At 43.3% G+C, this 4,971-nt stretch overlaps 1 pseudogene; it reads right to left on the bottom strand.

Annotated features, from left to right (window-relative positions):
- Window positions 1–4,148: 4,148 nt before the first annotated feature.
- On the bottom strand, window positions 4,149–4,743 carry LOC138164011 (rho-related GTP-binding protein RhoC pseudogene; annotated as a pseudogene).
- Window positions 4,744–4,971: the final 228 nt, after the last annotated feature.

Genomic DNA, 4,971 nt, shown 5'->3' with positions numbered 1-4,971 from the left:
GGTGCTGGTATACTGTCCAGGTTTCACAGGCATACAACAATGAGGTCAGCACAATGGCTCTGTAGAGCTTCACTTTCATAGTCAATCTAATACCTTTTTTCTCCCACACTTTTTTCGGGGCCTCCCAAACACTGTATGCTCCAGCATTGTGTGCATCACCCTTGTCATACCTAGAAAATATACTGTCAAGGTAAGTGAACTTAACGACAGCATTCAAAATTTCTCCATTTGCTGTAATTGATGGATCCATGTATGGATGGTGTGGTGCTAACTGGTGGAGAACCTCTCTTTTTCTTGGTGTAATTGTCAGGCCAAAATTAGCATAAGCAGCAGAGAATCTATACATACTCTGTTGCATCTCTGCCTCAGAAACTGCATTGACTCCATAATCATCTGTGAATGAAAAGTCATGTACCAATTCTCCTTCCACTTTAGTCTTGGCTTGCAGCCTTTTCAAGTTAAATAAGTTACTGTCAGTGAGACAGCGACCTTGATGCCATTTTCGTCCTCGTTGAAGGTGTCTGTCAGTATCACTAAAAACACTAAGCACACAGACCTGTGAGGTTGAGTGGTTTGTTAAGCTAGTAAGAAATAAAGAAGATTCCCATGAGATTGTGAACTCCTTGAAGGCAGGGACTGTCCTTTTCCTCCTTTTGTATCCCCAGTCCTTTGTATGGTGCTTTCATATAGTAGACTATAAATACATGTTTGTTGACTGACTGCCACCACGAGGTAGGCAGCTATACCAGATAATCTCTAAGGTACCTTCTAACTCTTATGATTTGCCAGAAAAGTTAATAGCTAGGTTATTTGCTTCCTCTCTCCTCCTCCCTTAATTTATTTTATTTTAGCTGTCCTACTTAGAATTTCTCTTGGGGAGAAGAGTGTATCTTTTCCCTCAGCTAGCAGCTATATCTCCTACCTTTTCTGTTTACCCACACCACACCACCACCACCACCACTAGAGTCAAAGAGAAAAGAAAGTTTTGTAGTATCACAATGTTAGCTTTCTGCAGAGGAGCAAGGGAAGGTCTTAGAATGGTTCCTCATTTCTTTACCAGTCTGCTCACTGATACTTTGAACTCTGAATGTCTTTCCTTAACGTTTAGGTTTTCGACTTAGTGAAAAATCATTTAATATTTCTAATGGTTTTTCAAACCCCTTTAGGGAGAGTTGTAGAAATAGTTAGTGCTTAACTTTTGTATTAATGAATTAGTCTGCACATTACATAATGCTATGAAATACTGCATAGTCTTGTGGAGAGAAGCCTGGGCTCATTTCATTCCACAGGAGTCAGGCTACCTAGCTCGTGGCTCTCACAACCCAGATACCTTTGTCACTTTGGGTAATCTGCTTTGTGCCTCAAATTCTCCATCTACTTAAAAAAAGACCCTACTTACTAAGTTTTGGGGATAAAATACAATGAGCTGAAAGTGATTCAATTAAACTCAATTCAAGGTAAGGTTTTAGTCATTAATGCAAAGTGGAAGAAACCTTGGCCTGAGTCCACTAGACTATGGTGACTTTCAGAGTTTTCTATCACAGGAAGCTAATTCACTTTCTAGAAATAAAATTCAGCTTCTACTGGTCTCTAAAGTAGTCTCGTCATTAATATTATATCGCAATGCTTGGAAAATACTATTTTGTTACCAAATAAGATGTGACTGAACTGACAGGTTAAGACTGTAGTTTTCCCTCAGCACCTCCTGCCCTCTTTCTTCTTTTTGCTCTATTTATGAACTCCAAAGAGCCCACAGATGGATACATTTCTGTCGTCCTTTGTCTCCTTTCTTCTGACTTAGTTCTCAGAATTACCTGTGTAGTTCCCCCCATGGCACTGCCTGTCCTAATCCTTCTCATGGTTTGATGATAATCCAGGATTCTCAAAGGCGATGTTCATGAAACCCAACCTCTGCCAGGTCCTACAGAGCCAGAAAAGATTAGCAAAAAGTCTTAGTGATGCATCATACATCCCAGGCTCAGTCTTGCTAAGTTTGGAGAGGTTCATCACAGAGAGCTGGCCATCAGGTGAGGAATAAATCCATACTCTCCTCTCTTCCCTCATTGTCTCCTCCTTTTCTCTCCTGTCTGTATCTCTTATTCTCTCTCTCTCTTCTCCCCCTCCTCCTCATCCTCTCTATTTTCCTCCCTCTCCTCTCTTCCCTCACTCTTTTCTCTCCCTCTCTTCTCCTCTCTCCCTTTTTCTCTTTCTCCTCCTCTTCTTCTCTCTCTTCTTCTCTTTCTCTTCCTCCCTCCCTGTCTCTCTCCTCTCTCTTTGTGTCTCTCTCTGACTCTCTGTCTCGCTCTCTGTCTCTATCTGTCTGTCTGTCTCTCTCCTCCTCTCTCTCTTTACTCCCCTCTCTCTTCTCTCCTTCTTCCAGACTATCCACAATGACCTGGAAGGAGTTCTGCACAGCATGCTGGGAGAGAGTATCTGTCCATATTGATGAATTCTTTAATTATTAAAGTAAATAATTTTGCATATTCTATACTGATCATATTCTGAGTTTACCATAATCTAACTTGAATATCACTCCATATAATATAAAATTTGAGGCTTAGGTCTAAAAGATGATGACTCTTAGGACTTGAATGTTGACTTGCTATGAGAGATACAGTGTCCATATGTTCTTGCAACAGTAAAAAAAAGAAAATTAACATTAGGTCTTCCTGTTTAAAACAAGACTAGAAATATAGGGACTATTTTATAAAATGCTCCCTGTTTGGCATGAGAGCTTTGACTTGCTCTGTTTCTGACCTGAGGTAGTCAGTCCCTCCTTGGGTAACCTGGAGGCATCCCATGCCTGGGTAGTCAACATATTAATCTCGAACTTCACCTAGATACCATTGCTGAATGCACTGTGACACAGAGCTCCCTAGCTCAGGTGATCTCCTAGCCCGGGGTAATAAAAGGATTTGTTTTGTAAAACTTGAACTCAGCCAAAAGGCCGTACCCAAGGATTTAAAAGGTCACATGTGACCTTGAGGCTGCAGGTTCCCCACCCCTGTCCTAGCCTAAATTTCCCAGTAGCTGGGATTACAAGTGTGTACCACTGGGTAGCTCAAAGTGAATGGAAAGCAGATTCAGGCAGTCTGAGGGACCAGATTTAATTCAGAATTTGTTGGTTATAGTGGCCTGTAAGATTTAGCTTCTTTTCCCTAACATTGTCCTCTAAAATTAAATTAGTGACTTTGTTTAATAATTTTGAGTATTTTGGTGCCTAATGCAAGGCCCCAGCTTGGTGTTGTAATTGATGCACAGTAGGGTGATAGAAGAGCAGGAAACTGGGACAGGGTTTCGCAGAGGCATGTGGTGCCCGGTGATGCAATATTCCTTCCTTCCTTCCTAAATCAACCTGGATCCCATTTTGCTGATCATGCCTCCAATATCAAGGTCGTGGTTTTAATCATCACACAGGCCAGTCAGCTGTTCACATAGATACTATAGTCAAGACTATACCACAAACAGACCAGTTATCTTGCCAAAACTTGTCATTGATCACCCTTGGGAATTTAGATGAGAAAATAGTTTAGTACAATCCATCACAAATCAGAAGGCATAGCACACAGTGTACCAAATGATTCAGTAGGATCTTTGTCCATGAACAACTTTTGAATGTGCTTGATCTGGAAGACAGTTTTGGTTGTATTTCCTGTGTAAGTTACTTTTTGAAATGAAAATACTTATATTTTTTGAGAGCCCTTATAGACTTTTATTGAGTCTCTTCCATCAGGAAGAACAATGAGAAATAATCCTCAGCCATGCCTAAAGTGGGGGAGTGGGGTTGAGGGGAGGGGGAAGGAAGTCTCACTCACTGAGAGGCATTGAAAAAGAAGTAGACTTCAGAACTAGTTATGTAAAAAAATGCTGGTGGGTGAACCTTAGGGCAGGATATACAGTAAGCACCACTTCCCCTTACCTCCTACCCCTGGCTTCTCGAACATGGAAAGCACAGTCCCATTTCAGATGGGAGTAAGAGCTAAACTCTGGCACCCATGAGGATAGGAAAGGTCCCTGTGCGCCTAAAGCATCTTCCCCACTCTCAAGAACAGGAGAGCATTAGAACACATGCGGCCATAGGCAGGAAGGGGTCAAAAACTATCAGAAAGGAGTCCAATGGTATGTAGACCTCGGTGGATGGGGGGAGCTCAGAGGAGAGGGCAGCCCGGCCACTGCTTGTTCTTTCGGATCTGCAGGCCTGCCCGTGTAGCCATCTCAAACACTTGTGTAGCCATCTCAAACACCCCTACCTTGGTCTTGGCAGAACACTCAAGGTAGCCAAAGGCACTGATCCTATTGGCCATGTCCCCACCCTCCTCTGATCTCACAGATTACTGCTTCATTTTGGCCAGCTCTCTCCGGTTATGCTCATTCTGCCTCAGATCCTTCTTATTTCCCACGAGGATGATGGGCACATTGGGACAGAAGTGTTTTACTTCTGGTGTCCATTTCTCAGGGATGTTCTCAAGGCTGTCTGGGCTTTCCATGCAGAAGTACATGAAAATGACATCAGTGTCGGGGTAAGAGAGCGGCCAAAGTCGGTCATAGTCTTCCTGCCCAGCTGTGTCCCATAGTGCCAGATCCACCTGCTTGCCATTCACCTCAATGTCCGCGATATAGTTTTCAAAAACGGCGGGGACCAAGACTTCCAGGAACTGATCCTTGCTGAAGACAATGAGGAGGCAGGTTTTCCCGCAGGCACCATCCCTTACAAATCACAGGCTTCTTCCGAATTGCAGCCATGGCTAGAGCTCGGGCTCCGCTCTACATTGTACAGTCGCGAAGAGACTGAACTGGGGTGGGGCCGCCTCGCCCTCCTTCAGTGCCCTCCTTCAGCGCCCGCCTCAGGGAGGTTGCGGCCAGAGGATGTATCGGCTGGAGGAAAGCTACTTTTTAATATTAAGATGGAAAAGGGAATGTTTTCCTCTTTCTACAGTGTTTGTGTTAATATCACTAAACAAGTCTGTATGT

Source organism: Petaurus breviceps, unplaced genomic scaffold (assembly GCF_028583685.1).
Source record: "Petaurus breviceps papuanus isolate PSGF00001 unplaced genomic scaffold, PetGlider_PUasm1.0 189, whole genome shotgun sequence".
NCBI lineage: Eukaryota > Metazoa > Chordata > Mammalia > Diprotodontia > Petauridae > Petaurus > Petaurus breviceps.
Note: the sequence above shows the minus strand (reverse complement) of the source record. Positions and strands in the feature narration are given on the sequence as shown.